At 38.2% G+C, this 20331-nt stretch overlaps 1 protein-coding gene across 1 annotated transcript in view; it reads right to left on the reverse strand.

Annotated features, from left to right (window-relative positions):
• The window catches only part of SOCS5 (suppressor of cytokine signaling 5), an 82124-nt gene that overhangs the window by 54541 nt on the left and 7252 nt on the right, over nt 1–20331 (reverse strand). The window lies entirely within an intron of this gene.

Genomic DNA, 20331 nt, shown 5'->3' on the forward strand with positions numbered 1-20331 from the left:
TACTAAACTTACTGTTACCATAGTTACTAATAAAATATGTCTCTCACCTGTCCATATCCAATTTCTTAAAATGCTTATCAAAAGCCAAAGGGCAGTCCCATAGCTGGGCTTTCCAGACTTTGGAAGGTTCCCCTTGTGGAGCTGTGTGCCAAAATAGGCCTCTTGAGTCTGACTAGATCTTGACCCCCAAGCCCTGAGCACAGGTCCAGAAATTAACTTGGAATATGAGGTTATAGGTCACTTATACTATGAGACAATAAGGATTAGAAAGAGTATTGATTGGGTAGTTGCCCTGCAAAGCAATCTGTCTGCTAGCGGGGCCATTCGTATTACTATTTCACTCCTTCTGTATACCCTAATCACACTACACTTTACAAGTTATGAATGGCTTACACTGCCACTTCACCCCAACTAGGTTTCAAAATCTGTGAGGATGGGGACCCTGTCATTTATATTTGTATTTCACTATGTAATCAGCATAGATCTTCTTCACATGATAGGCACTCAATAAATACTCAAATGAATTGTACTACAGACCTTTAATGAATCCATGAACTCTGTGACATGACTATTTCTCTCTAATGGTACAAATCTCAACCCATTCATGCCTTCTTATACACAGTTGTCTACATCTTCTCATAAATAACTCTACAGATGATTTACTGCAATGTGTTAATGGTCTTTCTCAAGGTCTTTTAACATCATTTGAGTACCAATGCAGCACTCAGGCTGTCCAGCCCATCTCCTTTTCCAAAACTAGATTTTCCTGAGTGAAATCCTTTATGTCACTCTGTGTGAACATCCTCATTGGCAATATATGTGGTTCTACTTACATCTACCATGTAGCTTCTCTATTTCCTTTCTGGTCATATACAATTTTGATTCTTTGGACTGTGGTTTTCTACGATGCACATAGCATCACTAAGAAAAGTGCCATTACCTTCCTCCTCTCAGTAGAGGTAAGGAATTATGCATATAGAATGTTGCATACAATGTCAGATTCTTCAGAGTTGGTTATTGTTTACATTTTATTACAAGGGTTCAATGAGGGGAGATATATTGGGAAATGGCTATGGAATAAAAAAAGAAAGTTGGAATTAAAAAAGGTGAGTTTATGTGTTCAGAAGCAGCTTGAGACAGCTGAAATCACTCTAATTTCCCAAATACAATCCAGCCCATATGTCATATTCTTCTCTTTCAATTCTGGGAACAAACAATTTTATGGAGAGTCTGGCACGAAAATACAACACATACACACAGAGCCTGGGATAATGGATTAATTTAATGAGCCACCCATCCAAATGCATGTCATAGTCTGGACTATAGGCATTTTTCATCCATATGTTTTTTTTCCTGTGCAGACTCCTAGTATTATCTCAAGTGAACTTGAGTGGTTACAGATTTCATTAATGAGTTCTTGTATTCTGGGGCTTGATGCAATAAGCATGATGCCATCTTCAAAGAGAAACATCAGAAAGACCTCATCCTGTATAGTAAAGACCTCTTCTATTTGGAGATCCTCCATGACAGTAGAAAACATATGGATGCCTGGTTATGCCGTGTTTGATGTCTATAATCAGGAATGCTGAAAAAGAAGTTCTCTTTACGGATGTAACAAAGAAATTTGTATGATCTTAAAATATATACTGTTGAAGTAGAGCCTTCAAAGTTACATTGTGCTTTTAATACTTCTTTAAAAAATTAGGATAGTGGGATCTTATTATTTCCTAATACTTTGCATTCAATTATATTTCTGTGAAGACGTAGTCTACTGTAGAAATGTTTTAGAAATGCCGGCCTGTTGCCCTCTCATATTTTTATAGAGTACTCTCAATGTATATGTAGATTACTCTCATAAAGATTTTATAGCAATAAAACAGTAGGCATGTAGACATATAATTACTGATGATTTTCATTTGTTTTCTTTTTTTGGTAATAATACAACTATGATATTTTCCAATTATTTGGAACATTTCCCAATTTTGGGTCTCAAGAAGAACCTCCTTGATGTTTTAAAAATAGTTACACCTTTTGGATACATGGTATGAACAAGCTATTCTTTACATCTTTATTTCCTTTAGTGCTATTTCCACCTTCTTAAACAACACATGGAACATCTAAAGATCACAATTCTAAAGTAGAAAGAGACCTACCTCAGAGGGCATCCACCCCAATCTCCTCAATTTGCATCAGAGAAGTGAGGTGTTTGGCATTAGTTCTACTATAATCCATGCGAAGAGTTGTAGAAAAAAAATTACCAAACCTGTTATTTTTTGGTTTACTTCTTCTTTGCCTTGAAATATTAACTATCAAATGTTCTCAGGCAGAACTAGAACTATAACCAACACAGCCTTGAACCTCTCTGAAGTCCACTTTAACTTTTTTGGCTACCACATCACACTACTGAATAATAGTGATCTTAATTTAACAGTTTGCAAAAGATCGTGATGTCCTTCCTATCTTGTACTTGTAAATTTTTAAAATAAATTTTCTTTTTAGATTTGGTCAAATATTCTAGCTTATCAGTATTTTTGGATCCTGGCTCTATCATTCCGTTTTTAAGCTGTATTTAGCAACATTTTATGTAAGAGGGATAAAGGTACCTGTGCCTTTATCCACTGATTTAAAGTTTATACTTCCGGAGGCAAACATAGATCCTTGAGACACACCACTGAAGACTTTCTTCCAGGCAGCAAATTAATTATTATGACTATTCTTTGGGCCAAGTCACTCAACCAGTTCTGAATCTATGTAACTGCACTCTCCAACTGTCCAAAAGAATATCATGAGAGCCTTCCGTACATAATGCTTTATTTCCTCCTGTGCTTCTGCTCAAGTGGCCCCCCGGTCTAGAATTCATACCCCTTCCCTCCCCACTTCCACCTCAAGCTTCCAAGAATCCTCAAGGTTCCTTCAAAGAGCGCCTCAGGCATTCTTCTTTCCTCCTAAAATTACTTTGTATTTAATTACTGGGTACCTGTTGTTTCCCTCAAATAGAATGCTTCTTGAGGGTAGGGAAATGTTTTGTTTTCTATCTTTGTATCTCCACTACCTACCACGGGGCCTTACAGATACTAGGGCCTAAATTTCAAGTGTTTCCTTTCTTTGATCCTTTTTTGCCCAATTTAGCACAAAAAGGAGGTAAAATCCTTTTTCCTGTCATTAGTATTTCTCACAAACCTTAGTTCTACTATGGTACAGTAGAAAAAACTGCATTTTAAGTCAAAGCCGTTCAAATGGCACCTATGTCACTTATTACTTTTGTGACCTTGGGCAAAGCATCACTTTTCTGGGCCTCATTTACAAAGTAAAAGAGCTCGGGACGACTAGAGACTTCTAAGGTCCCTTCCAGATCTAACTCTATGATTTTGTCAGCTGTTATTACCCTAAGCTCTAAAAATACCTAAAAGAACCATGCCACACTTTTTGTTTTTGCATTCATCCTCCATTACTTGTCTTTGCTTACATCTGCTGTAAATTTTTTTTTTAAGGCAATTGGGGTTAAGTGACTTGCCCAGGGTCACACAGCTAGTGTCAAGTGTTTGGTCTGAGGCCGCATTGGAACTCAGGTCCTCCTGACTTCAGGGCCAGTGCTCTATCCACTGCGCCACCTAGCAGCCCCCTGTAATTTCTTTCAAAAATTTAAGTTAGTCAAAAAGTTCCTGCTATTTTCACATCATTCTCTTTAGACAATTCCCCTTTTCCTCTATATTGGAACTGTCTTGCTGTATTCTGAGAATTTCATTCTTAAGGGTGCATTCCTACTAGACTGACTTCAGCTTGCTCGTGAGAACTGGGTTCCAAATATTAGTTTCATAACACTGCCTCAGTCTTTTAAAGGAACAAATTCAAAATAAAAATGAAAATTGCATACAATTTGAAAATAATTTCAAATACAGTTCGAAAAGAATTGTATTTTTAAGATCAGATGCACATCTGAGCTAGTGATATTTTAAAATGACTTGTAAAACGGAAGTTCAGAGAGTCATCCAACAACTGAAAGATCAGCTTCGATTAATGAAGTTCCCATTATTCTAAGTATTCAGAAGAAGACGCCACTTGTCAGGAATGTTGTGGATAGAATTTCTACACTGGGACTCAATGATCTCTCATATTTCTTGCACTTCTATGATATAAGTTGGTGAACTCAGCCCAAATGATAAGAAGGAAATAAGCATTTATATAATGCCTACTATGTGCCAGGTACTGTACTAAACATTCTTACAAATATTATATCATTTGATCCTTATAACAACACTGTGAGGCAGGTGCTATTACCGTCTTTTACAACTCAGGAAACTAAAGCAAATAGGTTAAATGACTTGCCCATGATCACACAGTTAACAAGTTATCTGAAGCCAAATATGAACTCAGGTCATCCTGACTCCAGGCCCAGTGCTCCATCCATTGAGTCACCAATTTCATAATTAGTGTATTGGCAGACTTCTTAGAGTAAATCATAAAGCTACTCTGGTTTATTACCTAAAAAAGATTCATTTTCAAAAATACTGGCCAGGCTAAGTTTACATATATGACCATGGAACAAAGCCAATTTGCCCATACCAAAATCAAATCTAAGAAGCTGACCTCACTGACACCATGATGTAACCAACCAAGAAAATTATCATAAACAAGCATACTTAACTGGCCACATTTGCAGTTTTGTGACATTTTAAAAATACTTGTCACCACAAAAGGGATGAAGGACTAAGAGGAAAACTTTTTGTCCTGCCATTCAACTGGTACACATTACCCAAAATCTTGCTTGAATTTCTGCCATAAAAATATGTGCTTCATATTAGACAGATTATAATACAAGTTAGTGGGGTCAAGGAAAAACACCTATTCAAACAAATTGTCCCCCAACATAATCACTCAATCTTTCTGCTTAACTCTAAAGTATAATGTTCTAAATTCATTGTAAATAGGGCTCATAAGCACTTAAGACTGATTGTTAAAAGATAATCACTGGGAGCACTACCTAATTCTCCCTGCTTTTAAAAAAAAAAAAAGGTGAAATCTTTTGTGTTTTTTTTAAATTGCATTCATTTCCCACTAAGCATTGACTCAAAATCAAATGAAACAATTAACTGAAACTGACAAAATAACAACTTACAACAATTTATACAACATTTCATGCCCACAATTCACCACTTCCCTATGTGGGGAACTCTTGTGTTTCCATTTTTTTGAACTCTGGAACCAAGACTGTTCATTGTGGCTAATTTAACCTACCTTTTAGAATTGTTTTCATTTATGTGACTGAAATCTTTGTTTATACTGTTCTCTTAATTTAACTTTCATCACTCTATATCATACTTCATAGAAGTCTTTTCATGTTTATTTGAATTCTCCCTCATGATCATTTCTTACTGTACAATAGTATTCCCTGCCATTCACATATCACAATTTGTTTGGCTGTATCTTGATTGATGGGCACTCAACTTTGTTTCCACTTTTTCGCTATCACAAAAAGTGCTACTATATTTCTGGTGTACCTGGGACCTTTCTTTTTCTCCTTGGGTTATGTGGCTGGTAGAGAAATCACTGGGTTAAAAAAATTTTGAGCATATATAAATTTACTGCCCTACTAATGCATTACATATACTTTAAAACATACCCCTCCCCCCAAAAAAAAGACGAGGCAGACACAATAAAACATATTTTACAAACTATTTATTAATGGCACCAAAACTTTGTTTAAAAATTATTAATATTTTTAGTGATATTAGTTTGACTGAATATACTTGATTATTTCTGAAAAGCTTGGTTTAACACTTTGTGATAGATTTTTGAAGGTTTAGTTCTGAGATTATTTTATTTTAATACTCAGTTTTAATGACTATCACAGCAGAAAAAGATACTTCACAAAGATAACTTACATCCAAATGGAAGATGCCCACTGCTGGCTTCATTTACTAAATTAAGACAATCATACTAGGATCAAATGAGAGAACCATATACATGGAAAGTGCTTTACAAATCTTAAAGTGCTATATAAATGCAAGCTACTCTTACGAAAACTCTTCATAAATCCTTTGGCTATTAACTACTGGAAAATAGTTCCTCTCATATACTCACGTTAATTCCCTACATACCTTACTGAGTAGTAACAATTTTCTAACCCCTTCCCCCAATGCAGGGTATTGAAACCCTGTAAATTAAAAATTGGATTGGGTCAAGAAACTAATGGCTTAAACTCTTGACATTTTCTGGTTGTCCAAGTACAAAATAGCCAAAAGGAGCTCCAAACTCTTTGCTCTGATGGCTGGAAGACCATAATGGGCAACTCAAGCAAGGAAACCTCCATCAGTTGAATAAGTGCAAGGTGTCCTCAATGTATATCCTTCTCTTGCTATAACTAAGTAAATCTCTTTTTTGTTAAACTGATGAATGGCCCACAAATGTCATTTTGTTTTAATATTAAACCAGGGAATATTACCAGGGAACTGGCCTGAGTCACATCCAACCCAGAATACCTAGGATAGTGGACTTTTATCAAAGCTATTTGATGCAAAAAATATTTTATCCAATTAACAGCTTTTTTTTCTATTAAGGGATATCCCCTGGTTCTAATGTTTTGGGAATTGGTATATTTAGTCTACCTATATATTCTTCATGACTGAATGCTATTGGATATCACTTCTAACTTTTGTCTTTCTAGGCAGAATTCTCATTTTAGTTTGAGGAAAAATAGCAACTCCCTAAATACCTGAATCATTATGGTTATCCTTATCTGGACTCACATCTTGTGCACAACTATTAAAAAAAGACCTAAACATTCAAATGGCCTATGATTTCATTAATGTGGATATTCTCTCCAAAGAAGCAGGTTATAACTTGCTCACTCCAGCCTGTCCTATGTGACACTTGTCCACGTTCTTCCGTAAGTTCACCCCTAAGTTCCACACAACATACTGAGAGCCATCCTCAATTTCACAAGCCCATGGGATTCGACTTCTAAAGGTAGAAGGGAATTTCAAGATACTATCTACTCTAAACCCCTTACTTTACTGATGAAGTAACTGAAGCTTAAAGAAGAAAGTTAACTTTCCCAAGGTCACACAGGTTTTAAGCAGCATAACTAGGATAACCCGAGTCATATGATTCCAGATCTGGTACTTACAGAACACAAAGATTATCCATGGTCATCCATTACTCATCATGTCCAATATTGTTCCTGATCATGGTCAGCATTTTCCTAACTGTTTTAGACTTAACAGAAAACTAGAAAAAAAAGCTGCAGAAAACTAGAAAAAAAAACTTCAAAAAAATTTACCATGACTCTCAGGTCCCTTCCCTAGATCATAATAAAAAACTTGTATGTAGTTTTAATTATTTTTCCCTAAATGTATTATTTTAGGCTTTCCAATAATAAAACATACAAAAAGATGGTCTTTCCTAGTTTATCCTCTTTTTTTTTTAAGTTAGCAGCAAAAGTATAATCCCTTGTAAACTTAATGTCTTCCAAGTGGTTTAGGAAAAAAAAACGTTAAAGGACATGAGCCTTGGACCCACAATGTGCATATTACTTCAATCACGGGAATGTCGGCAATTTTTTTTTAACATTTTTATTTAAAGTTTCGAGTTCCAAATTCTATCTCTCCTTTCCTCCCTTCCCTCTTCCGGAGATGGTAAGCAGATATAGGTTATACGTGTACAATTATGTAAGACATTTCCATATTGGTCATTTTGTACAAGACAGCTCAAATAAAAGAAAAAAAACGAAAGTGAAAAATAGCACGGTTCATTCTGTATTCAAACAATATCAGTTCTTTCTCTGGAGATGGATAGTATGCTTCATCCTTAGTCCTCTGGGATTGTCTTGGATCACTGTATTGCTGAGAACAGCTAAGTCATTCACAGTTCTTCATCAAACAATTGTTGTTACTGTGTATAACATTCTCCTGGTTCTGTTCACTTCACTATGCATCAGTTCATGTAAGTCTCTCCAGGTTTTTCTGAAATCATCCTGCTTGCCATTTCTTATAGCATAATAATATTCCATTATAATCATATACCACAGCTTGTTGAGCCATTCCCTAACTGAGGGGCATCCCTTTGATTTCCAATTATTAGCCACCACATAAAGAGCTGCTATAAACATTTTTGTACAAATAGGTCCTTTTCCTTTTTTTTTTTTTTTTGATGTCTTTGGGATATAGACTTAGCATGGTATTGCTGCATCAAAAGGTATGCACAGTTTTATAGGTCTTTGGGCATAATTCCAAATTGGTTGGATCAGTTCACAACTCCACCAAAAGTGCATTAGCTATCTTTAACCTTTACTTCTGCTTCTCTGCTAATTTTACCTTTGGATTTCTAAAAACTAATACCTTTTCTTAAAATATTTTACAAAAGTCTACATAAATCATATTCACTTGTTCAAATTTTAATACATTTTGCTCTTCAAAAAAACTTTAGGTATAATTTCTCAAGAGAAAATATTCTTGTTTTCCTCTAATAGGTTTTCTTTGATTAAGTTTTCCATCATTTTAACCATCAATATAGACAAACAGACATTGGGTACAGCATAAGAAGCAATGGACTTAAAGTCTGAGGGACCTGTGATGAATTCCAATTCAGACAATTACTAAATGGATGCCCATGGGCTGCAGTTAGATGGCACAGTGGATAGAACACTGGGCTTGAAATCAGAAAGATTCCTCTTCATGAGTTCAATTCTGGGCTCAGACACTTCCTAGCTGTGTGACCCTGGGCAAGTCACTTAACCCTGTTTGCCTCAGTTCATCAACTGTAAAATGGGCTGGAGAAGGAAATAGCAAACCACGGCAGTATCTCTGCCAAGAAAGCCCCAAATGGGGTCATAAAGAGTTAGACACGACTGAAATGATTCAACAACATAACCACAGGCAAGTTGCAATCTCTTGAAGTTCTCAATTTCCTAATCTGTAAAATGTAAATAATATGTAATTCCTTCAAGAAATAATTACATACACACACATGTGCTGTTAGGTGAGAGATCATCCAGTAAGGATTAAACGCACAAGGGTTAGTGACTCACTGTCTGCTAAGAGGTACTGAGGGTAGCTATTTGTCCACCTAATAGAAATGACAAATCAGCTGTCTTTCTGGGGCACACCAAATGTAAAAGAGAGTAGACTTGTTAAAACAAGTGATTTCTACCCACATCTAAACATTCACTTGAGTACAAATGATACTGCCAGAAGGAACCTAGAGACTGTTGCCAAAGATTACTAAGTCTTAGGTAAAAGACTAAAGACAATACAGATGTAGGTAGTATTCTTATTACTAATGCCCATCTAAGGCAAGGGATGCAAAACAGAAAAGTACATTTGGGAGGTGAACAACTGGTTAAGAAGATGGTATCTGAGAAAGGGAATTTAAATTTCTACAGTTTGAAATACAGAAATGACAGGGACGGAGTATATTTAACAAGAACTGGTAAGAATCTGTTTGACCAATGTCTTGAAAAACCTAATCAAATAGGCTTTAAACTTAAAAGGAAAGAGTAAGGAGGGAAAAAATTAAGTTTATCTACCAAGCTAAAAACCAAAGAGACTTACTACAATGTAGGAATAGAACTTGTTACACCCCAAAAAAAAGTTAAAAAACCATGGTCAAAAAAGAGCAAGGGAGAATATTATAAATTGGGAAGCTAATTCATGTGAGGAAATTGATGTGGGAGCAACCACAAACACTCTTCTCCACCCTGGAATTGTGAGCAGGGCCTCTGCTGCCCTGTGGCCACAAGTCTTAGTTTTCCTCTTCACCCTGGAACCACAATCTGAACAATGGACAATGTAACAATGTAACAAGATCTTGCACCCAGTGCCAGCAAAGGGTCCCCTGCAATCTGTTTCAGACCAGCTCTAGGATTCCCTTACCATCTCTGGGCAGAGAACTCCCAGCTACTGCTGTCTCAGCATCGTTGCCAGTTATGCTACCCCGCGCACTGTGCTGCATGCCAAGGCCCACCTGAGTGTCACAGGACTCGCCTGCTGACCCCCTAAACTGTCTTTAGCTGGAAAAATGTCTCACCCCAACCTCTATTAACTCTGCCACTCCAGCTGAGGTATGAAAGTTGTTGAGAGGGGTGTGTGGGGAGAGTTCAACTGACTTGCTGCCTCTTTACCATCTGGCTCCACCGTGATAACTTCTTGATTTATCTTAATGGTCATTTTGAGAAAAATTAATATACTATTATGTTAATAACTATTAATTTGTGATCCACCCTTTTCCTTTTATTTGTTAAAACCCAGTCAATCTCTGAAGGACTCAGTTAAGTGATAAGATTTGCTCCTAGCCTTCAAGGCACAGGCTAGTTAACTTTGGGCAGGACCCCACCCAACTGGGAGACCTAATTTCGATTTAGACTATAAACAGAATCCTGTCTGGGGGAGTCTTTGCCTGGGGGAGGAACCCCCCGTCCTTGATCCCCTCCATTACAGTTTTAGGACAGTCCAGCTCATGAAGGAGAAAACTAGCCAGAGAGGTCCAAATGGAGATGGCTTCCTCTGCCCAGATGCCACACTGGTCTACCTCCTCATTCAATGTTCACCAATCAGAATTGATTTTCATTTGTCAGGGGAGTGCTATTTAAGTCATTTCTGGGTCTCCCTAGCCATTACTGGTTACCAAGAGAAACCACTGACCATCAACTCATTGATTGCTGGCTAGCCTAATTAATAAATTGATTATTAATTACACTGAAACTCTGTCTCTCAGGGTTTTTCTTTTGTCACAATTCCAACCCTCAAAATATATACGAACCAACAAAGAGAAATTCTATTCTATGTTTAATTCTCAATGACAGGGAAAAACTGGTTGCTTTAGTGGAAATAATGGGAACCTGGGGGAAAAAGTGAGTAACCATTTTAGAATATATGGCAGAGAAGAAGAAAGTTTGACATATTATAGCACACACCCTAATTTTAGTAGAGCACATTTCAAAGAGGAAAGAAATATAAGATTTCCATGGGCTAAAATTCTAAAGGAGTAGCTCAAGAATAAAAGTCTGAAAACACAAAGAGAAAGGAAATTTTGATAAAGAAGACAGAAGAAAGTGTCTGAAAAGACCCTGATATGGATGCACAGGTAATTCCATAATCAACCTAGATTAAGTCATGTATAGAAGATGGAAATAAGAGCAGGTAAAGGATGAACACAAAGGTATGACACAGTACTTGAAAGAAGAGTATCAGGGTTGCTAAAGCTCTGAATAAGCTAAGGCTGATAAAGGAAGGTAAAGGTAACAAAATTTTTTTGTTATTGTCATTTCAAGTACATGGGGAGAAAAGAAGATGAAGAAAAGATAAGGAAGATCTTTGTCAAAAGTTAAGCAGTGCCATGATCAACAGATGATAAGAGGGAAGAATCAATGATTAGCTATATATTTTGCTTCTGTTACCTCTTCCAAGGAAAATGAACCTTCTATAGAACAGGATAAAAATGGCTAACAGGAAACCAATAGTCAAAGTAAGGAGTAAAAAGAACACCTAACTGCCCACAATGAATTCAAGCCACGTGGTCCGGATGAACTATACCCTTAGAAAGACATCTGAAAGGAACAGGAGCTGGCTGAAAGACAAATATCTCATCTCCATGCAGACCTAGGGGCAATGAACGGAAGTTTCTGTTAAATTTAAGCTTGGTGTCAGGTTGTATGAACTGATGCAGAGTAAGTGAATAGAATCAGGAGAACAATTCATACAATAGCAGAAAGAGTTCTCTTTTTCTTTGAACGGGAGCAGGGGTGGAGAAGGGAAGGGGCAAGGATAGGGTGATTCCCCTCCCCCCAAAAAGACAACAGAAGAGGGGGAAAGCCACAAGCGATTACAATCAGAGCAGCTCTGAAAGTTATATGCTCAATTTATCTGAAATTTAAAAGAAAAGCAAGCTATACATAATAGAGATTTGCAATTTGATGAATAATCCTCTCTCATTCTTAAACATACTGTGGAAATGCTTATTTTTATTGAGGGTTTAAATTCAGAATAAAAATAAATGCTTTTTCAAAACAACAAAAAAATAGTTGGGAATGGCTGTCAAAACATTAGTAAGGGGAGAAGAAATCTCCAAGGGCGTGGGCCACAAAAGCTACCAGAAAGAACAAAATCTGTCAGTCAGTCAATAAATATTTATTAAGAGCCTGCCAAGTGTCGGGAACTGTCCAAAGTGCTAGAGATACAAACAGGAAAAAGACAGTCCCTGCTATCAAGGAGCTTACAATCTAATGAGATAAGAAATACAAAAAGAAACTAAAAAGTGGGGAGGGGGAGGAGGGTACCCAGGCAGCACAGGGGCATTGTGGAAAAGTCCAAAGAGGTCCAAAAAAGTGTAGGCAGGTAGAAAATGAAGAGATGGATAACCTGGGCTCCCTCCTTAAATAAGAGGTTTTGTAGTTCACTGTTACATTCTCATCCAATCAGAGAGCACTAAAGCTGATCAGATCTTTCAGGACAAAGAGATTTCTCAATGATGAGGTTTCAGGGATCAAACTGGAGAAGTCCAAAGAAGTCCAAAACAGTGCAACCTGAACAAAATGAAAAGATTGCTGAACTGGTCCCCTTCCTTGAATGGAGGTTTTAGAGTTCATGGACCAAAGATTTTCCTTCCAGGATGTAAAAAGAATAAAGATAATTTTGTTGTTGTCCAGTGGTTTTTCAGCCGTGTCCGACTTTTCATGACCCCATCTGGATTTTCTTGGCAGGGATACTGGAGTGGTTTGTCATTTCCTTCTCCAACTCATTTTACAAATGAGCAAACCGAGGCAAATGGAGCTAAGTGACTTGCCCAGAGTCACGCAGCTATCAAGTGTCTGAGGCCAGATCTGAAGTCAGAAAAATAAACCTTTCTGACTCCAGGTCAGGCACTCTATCCACTCTACCACCTACCTGCTGAGGTAACTTTGCAGTAACCTAAATAAAGTGTATTACGTTTGGTCAACCTGTGCTCAAAAGCACTGAATGGTCTCTGACCTAGAAAAAGCTTGAAGACTACCTCTCTACTTTCTAAGTTATCAGAAAGAAAAAAATATTCTTTTTTGTAATGGGGGCAAACCAGTGAGTCCTCCCTCCCCTTTCCATCCTTTCTGTGAGACCCATGCATTTTCTCATTCAGTACTAAAGGGAAATCTAGGGCGAACATAGCAAATCTGGGGGCAGAATCTTCCAGTCTCTTCCATGGGAGGGTTGTTGTGTCAATTTTTAAAGGAGGGATAAGCTTTGGCTTTCTATCTTTTGTCACTTTCCTGAATGTGTGTAGTTCAGAACTGCTTACACATGGTTGTCAGAGCAGGGACTCCTTCACATGAACCTAAGTCAGGATTTCAAGGCTTCCTCTTTTGTTTTGTTTCCTTCCCTGAGAAGAGGGAACAAAACAGTGATCATAAGAGATGTTCTTTTTAGGAGTGAGTGGTTACCTTGGGAATTCAGGCGTTCCTAGTGTTAGATGCATAACAACTGCAATGGCTTTTCTTCAAAAAGATTAACACTGACAGAAGAATGAGCACAACCCATGGTCTGGCTAGGCAGACATGGACTTTGAGGAAGTTCAAATAGTAAAGAGCCAGATAAAAGCAAAATGCCTAATTCATCTGTTCTGGGAAAAAAAACATGTTTGATGTTTTTAGTATCAACCTCCTGAAACAGTATAATCAGAACTTTAAGTGACTGTTTTGTTCTAAGTTTTTGTCAATGAGTCCTTATGAGTCTCTTGTGCAGAATAATTCTATGGAAGGTGGGGGAGAAGGGGGGAACCAAGACGCCCAGCGTCAATGGCCTCTGAGGTCCCTTCCAACTTTAAATATACAATCACAAAGCCACCATAGTTCATGTTCTTAGCAACTTTGCACCTGGAATACTGTAGTAACTGTCCAACTGGGATCCTTAACTTTCACTATCTCCCTTTTACAATATATTTTCCATATAAGCACCAAAAGAATCTTCCTTCCTCCAATCAAAAAGTCTTCAGTGTTTACCTACATCCTTGAGGATCAGATACAAATTCCTCAGCTTATTCTTTAAGGCCCTCTCCAATCTGGTTCCAGGCGACCTTTCCAATCATTTCATAACATTACCCATTACTTACTTGAAAGAGCTCCGGATTTGGAGTCAGATGACCTGGGTTCAAACCCTACCTCAAGATGAGCTGTATGACCCTGGGAAAGTCAGCCAACCTCTTCGCACCTCAGTTTTCTTATCTGGAAAATGGAAGGGTAAGATTTAAACCTCCATTTAAAGGGGAAATCTCAGTCTAGAACATCTCATTTCTCATTTGGCTACACAACTCTAGGATATCTCTGACTTCTCCACCAGGAAGCTCTTTATTTGGAAAACCTCATCATCCTGCCCTACTCCATCAGCCCTGGCACCTCTACATCATCACCACCCTCTGCCCCTCTAATTGAAAGGTAGAGCCACAAGCTCCAACTTCTACTGAAGGAGGCAGCTCAGCTCAGAATATCTCACCTGGCTGCTCTATGCTGGGACTTCTCTACTATTTCTCCAAGTCAAATAGCTTCCCCTTCCTCACTGCTCCCTTTCAACTTCCTTTTATGTGCTGTCTTTCCCCGCTAGATTTTAAGCTCCTTGAGGGCAGGGGCTGTCTTTCTTTTTTAGGATTTATCTCCCCAGTAATTAGCCTGGAACATATCAGACAGTCAGGAAGACTTGAGTTCAATTCTCACCACAGATACTTAACCAGCCGTGTGGGCAAGTCATTAAACCTGTTTGCTACAGTTCCCTCAAGTGGAAAATGGGGATAATAAAAGCAACTACCAACCCAGGGTTGTGTTTGAGAATCAAATGAGATGGTTGATATTTGTAAAGTGCTTAGCATAGTGCCTGGCACATGACAGACATTATAGAAAATGCTTATATTTCTTTCCCATTTAATGGCTTCCAAAGTGCCTTGTCCTGCAGGGGCAGCTAGGTGGCACAGTGGATACAGTGCCAAATCTGGAGTCACAAAGACTCATCTTCCTGAGTTCAAAACTGGCCTCAGACACTTCTAGCTTATGACTCTGGGCAAGTCATTTAACCTCCGTTTGCCTCAGTTTCCCCATCTGTAAAATGAGCTGGAGAAGGAAATGGCAAACCACTCCAACAGCTTTGCCAAGAAAACCCCAAATGGGGTCATGAAGAATCACAAATGACTGAACAAAGGTATTTTGTAGCTCTAAATCTATAAAACTACTCTATCTTATAGCTAAACTGAATGAGCAAACTTCCCCTCAACCAAACCTGCCACCTTCTGTCTCCATGCAATTGTACAAGCCATCCCACCTTTCTCTCCTCTCTCCCTCCCCCCACCAATGTATTACCTCCTCATTGCTACATCTTAGAATCTTTGTTTTCCTTCAAAACTTAGTTCAGTTGCTACCTCCTTTACAAAGCCTTCCCCGAACTACCTACAGTACATTCTCTCTGTCTTCTTTGGAAAAAGGGAATCTCTTTTTTGCCACTGGATCTCTGCCATCTAGTAAGCACTTCATGTTTGTTGAACCACATTATTTAATTTGTTAATCTACTATATAAATAAGTACAAAAATTTGGTTATTATTTTTGGTCATATGAATTTAAAAGTTTATAAACTGAGGACATAAAAGTCTCTCTGGACTATCTCTTTAAATATATCTACAACTATCTCTCTAGATAGTTTATTGGAATAATTATGTATTAAGAATATTACAAAACCAGCTCTCCCCCCCTTAATGCCCTTATATAATATCTATTGCTAACATTCAGTTCACAAATCACTATTTAATTTTCAATTTATTTCATTTCACCATACAGCCAACTAACTGTAGTACAGTAGGTCTTTAAAACTCCATTACTTCTTCCAAATCAGAAAAAGGTTCTGAGCAGCCAGGAGTACCCTTTCTTTTCTGAAAATACTCTGAACATCTCATGACAATGACATCACACTTTACAATAGCTATTTCAAAAAGCATTTAAGTAGTACCTATTATATGCCAGGCACTATGCTAGATGCTAGGGATACAAATATAAAAGTGAGACAATCCCTGCCCTCAAGGAGCTTACAGTCTACTAGAGAATGAAATATGTTCATAGACAAATCAATGCAAGAAATACACAAACTACATGGCGGGAAGAGGGCATTAATAACTGAGGAAAATCAGAAAAGGTCTCTTACAGAAAGGAGGAGGCACTTGAACACTGAAAGCAAGGCAACCTGAGAAAGAGGGGATGGCATATGCCAGCTGATTCAAGCAAATGACCCCACTTCCTCTCATACCCACTGCCATCACCCAGAAATACTGTGGAGAAGCCAACCAAGCTAAAGTAGATTGAGATTGTGAACCACTTGAGGGCAGGGACTATCCTTTGCTCCTTTTTGTAAGCCCAGCATTTAGCACAGTGCCTAGCACATAGGTGCTTAATAAATGCTTACTGATTGACTGATTACTGAAGTAGAAAGGGACCTTATTGACAGAGAGACAAAAAGTGGCATGTGTGAATAAACCCACAGCCGTCTCCATTCAGACGCCAAGAGAAACAGACCTAAGAGCCTGAATTCAAGAACCCTGGGAATAACAGTGGTCCCCTCCTCTTTTCTCCATCCCTCCCTCCCCAGACCACCATCTCTGCTTCCAGCCAGAGCCTCACAGCCATCATTTAAGGGATCAGCTTGTGAAGAAAGGGTACACATTCCTCATTATCAAAAACACCAATCTTTTATTAATTGCCACTAACAGCCAGGTAAAATCAAGCAAGAGTCCTGAGCATGCCAGCGTGCCCCAGATGGGCCTGTTTCTAACCTTCCCTTGAAGCCATCGTCTGTGGAAGCAACCCCTATGGATATGCAACCTAGCAACTGCTTCTCCACCTCCTCAGCAAACATAGCTATTGACAATCCAGGAAAAAAAAAAAGTTCTTGACACCAAGGTCCTTGGTACTGTCAAATGGTTTGAAATCAGAAATAATGATTTTGTCAGTGGGAACATTAAAGAAAATGCGACAGCATCTGCAGTAATGCTACATCCTAAGGATCATAAGACCTTTCCATCCGACATGCAGCTGAAACCTCCTACGTCAGTTAACTCTACTATTAGAATGTGAGCTCTTTGAGGGCAGTGTCTCTACTTTTCTATTTGTATCCTCAGTGCTTTGCACATTGTGAGTACTTAATAAATACTTTCTCATTCATTCATTTAAGCAGGAGTTCCAAGAGGCAGAATTGAGAAAGGAGAACATTCTGGGCATAGGGCACGGCCTGACAAACAAGGGCACAGTGGCAAGAGTTGAATGTCATGAGCCGGAAGCAGCAAGTAACCCCATCTAGCTAGAGTACCTGGGGGAGAATGTATAACCAATCAAGAAAGATAGGCTAGAACAATATTGAGAAGGGCTTTAGAGCCAGAGAACAGTTTGTATTTTAACCTAAAGGCATTGGGGAGCCACTGAAGTTTGTTAAGCAAAGGAGTGTCATCATTTCCTTCAATTTAGGAATTTGGCAGGTGTGTGGAAGATAGATTATAGTGGGAAAGATTTGAGGCAGGGCAATCAATTGGGAAGCTAATGCAAAAATCTAGGCAGAAAAGATTATAGTGGGAAAGATTTGAGGCAGGGCAATCAATTAGGAAGCTAATGCAAAAATCTAGGCGGAAAGTGATGAGAGCCTAATCTAGGGTGGTTTTGGTGCAAGTAGAGAGAAGGGGATGGACATTAGAGTTGTTAAGGAGGAGAAGTCAACAAGACTTGGCAAGTGATTGGTGAAGAAGTGTGAAAGAGAGAATAGGACAGCCAGGATGATTCCTGGGTTTTAAATACTGTAACAGGAAGAATGGTGGTGCCCTCAAGATAACTAAGAAAGTTAGATTAGGTGACAGGGTAGGTTTTGGGGGAAGGATGTTAAGTTTGAGATGCTTATGGCAAATTGAGATGGAGATGTCTAGCAGGCAGCTGCAGCTGTGGAACTAGAGCTCAAGAGAGATAAAAGAGCTTCTTTAAGGAGAGGTGAGAATCATCTGCATAAATTGATAGTTGAATCCATAGGAGCTGATGAGATCACTAAGTAAGAGAGTGTAGGAAGAGAAATGGGAAAGGCTAAATCCCTGAGATACAGCCTCACATGGGATTTGGGGACATGGGTGATGAACTTACAATGGAGACCCAGAAGGACCAATCTGACTTGTAGGAAGAGAAACACAAGAAGTAGTACCACAGAAATTAAGGGAGAAGCAAATGGAGGGGGGAGGGGGTATGAATCTAGAGTATTAAAAGCTAAGAGTGGCTAAGAACAACGACACATGAGAAAAGGCCGTTGAACTCAGCAAAAGAATAAAAAATGTTTAAATCATGGTGACTTTGGAGAGAGCAAATGACAGGAACATACATCAGATTGTAAAAGACTATAAAGTGCAGTGTGAAACTAGAAGCAACAGTAGAGGTAACTTTTGCTAGGAATTTGATTGTGAAAAGGGAAGGAAATTATTTCCTCTACTAGAACTGTAAGCTTCACAAGGACTGGTATCCTTTCTGATTATTTTTTGCATTCCTCACTGTGACTGACAAAGGAAAAGGTAGCTCAATGGTGAGGAACCTCCTTCTACCAATATGGATTGGCAATTGTTCTGCAACTTAAAATTTTTTAAAGTTGAGTAGAGAGAGGGGAAGAAGAAATATGAGGTTAGCTGATATACTCAGGGTCTCAAGGACAGGCAGAACTTTAACTTGTCTTCCTAACATAGGGACCAGCTATCTAGCCACTACACCATGTTGTTTCTAATCGGCCTAGCAGACAGGAGCTAAATAAACTTTTGTTGAACAAACCCACTAGATGAGAAAACTGACAATATTTTTTACACCTCCCCCTCCCCTCTTGATCTTTGTAACATGGTTTTAATCAAATAAGATTAATGTGAGTATACAGTAGTAAAGTGCTATGCAAACAGAAAGTATTATTTATCATTTCAAGAATAGATATATCTATGCTCAAAAAATACATGCAAATACCACTTATATATAGCTTCGGAATTATCCTCATTGCTGCTTCTCCTCCTGGGGTTAGGTAAGAAGTGACCTAATGATTCATCTCATTAAATACAAGAATGTCAATTTAATTTTGAGTTTAAATAGTCTATAAACTAAATCCTTAAAAGACTCATTACAATGTCTACAGTAACATATTACTACATAACATACTAGGCAATTCAAGTGGCAAGGCAAGGGTGTCATGAATTATCTTAATTTAATTCCAACAAAGTTTCTGAGCTCTTATTAAGGATAAGGTACTTTGCTAGGGAGGCACTGGACACACAAAGGTAGGGGGGAAAACAGTCCCTGCTCCCAATGAGTTTACAATCTAGTAGGGAGAATAAGAGCAACTAAACTATAAACATCAAGGATCTGTGATTCCATTAAGTGCAAAGGTTCTTAATGTGGGACCAATGAATTAAAAAAAAAAACCCAAACACTATGGTACTTATATTTCAATCTAATTGGTTTACTTTGTTAATTCTTTGTATTTGTAATGGATGGTGCAATGGATAGAGTACCAGTCCTGTAGTCAAGAAAAGCTAAGTTCAAAACCACCCTTAAACACTACCTGTGACCCTAGGCAAGTCACTTAATACTATTTGCCTCAGTTTCTTCTTCTATAAAAAGGGGATAATAACAGCACCTATCTCCCACCGTCATTGTGAGGATCAAATAGGATAATAATTGTAAAGTGCTTACCACAGTATCTGGAACATAGTAAATGTTTTATGTTAGCTTTTATTTTATGCATTTTAAAGCATTCTGAGGTCCATGAGCTTCATCAAATTGCCAAAGGAGTCCACGGTACACAAAAAAGTTAAAAATCTCTGCAGTAGCATGAAGCACACACAGGGGAAGGTATTAAGTGATGGTATCTTCAGGGAAAAGACAGGTTTCAATTACTAACAGGTGGTAAAAGGGATGTATGGAAGAACTCTGAAGAAATGGAAAGTTTAAAGGGAGTTCTTTGACAGCAGAAAGATTTCTAAAGGGCATCCTGGACAGAGTGCACAGAGACTATGTACACTGAGCTATCAATAACTATAGTGGGCATTTCACGGGCCTAAGAGGATACCCAATGCTGAATAAGCCCCTGTACTGTTTCTATGGGATATTAATGAGTTCATGACACAAAGTATAATAAAGTCTTGGGTAGGCACTTTAGGAGGAAGGACCCACAATAATGATAACATCTCAGAATCACTAAAATACTTAATAAATGTTTATTAGAATGGATCAAACTGATGAAAATACAGAAAGAATTAGCAAGAGGAAGGAGTTTACCCAGAGGGTGATTTTAGGTAAGAAGCAGTACAGCAGGAGTTTGGAAAGTAAAGGACTTGCC

The sequence above is a fragment of the Vombatus ursinus genome, unplaced genomic scaffold (genome assembly GCF_900497805.2).
Source record: "Vombatus ursinus unplaced genomic scaffold, bare-nosed wombat genome assembly UNPS02014778.1, whole genome shotgun sequence".
Classification (NCBI taxonomy): domain Eukaryota; kingdom Metazoa; phylum Chordata; class Mammalia; order Diprotodontia; family Vombatidae; genus Vombatus; species Vombatus ursinus.